At 63.6% G+C, this 280-nt stretch overlaps 1 protein-coding gene across 1 annotated transcript in view; it reads right to left on the minus strand.

Moving 5' to 3' along the window:
* The window catches only part of GTF2IRD1 (GTF2I repeat domain containing 1), a 41,812-nt gene that overhangs the window by 18,210 nt on the left and 23,322 nt on the right, over nt 1–280 (minus strand). The window lies entirely within an intron of this gene.

Genomic DNA, 280 nt, shown 5'->3' on the forward strand with positions numbered 1-280 from the left:
CTCCAGATCCCCTGCAGTCACCCAGCTGTCCCCTCCCCTCTAGCACGCATCCCAGCCCAGGCTCAGGCCGGCAGCGTCATGCTGGGAGCTGCACAAGCAGAACAAACCCATCGCCTGCACCAACAGTTCTGCCCACTCGGCAGCGTTGGCTGCCTGGGACACGCGAGACCCAGAGCTCGTAGGAGTGCCAGTACAAATCCCCAGGTGAATCCCAGTCGTTGGCTGGGCAGAGGAGCTGGAGTCTGCACCATGCTGGGGCTGGAGAGAGGCTGGGGAAGAG

Source organism: Apaloderma vittatum, unplaced genomic scaffold (genome assembly GCF_000703405.1).
Source record: "Apaloderma vittatum isolate BGI_N311 unplaced genomic scaffold, ASM70340v1 scaffold27014, whole genome shotgun sequence".
Taxonomy (NCBI): domain Eukaryota; kingdom Metazoa; phylum Chordata; class Aves; order Trogoniformes; family Trogonidae; genus Apaloderma; species Apaloderma vittatum.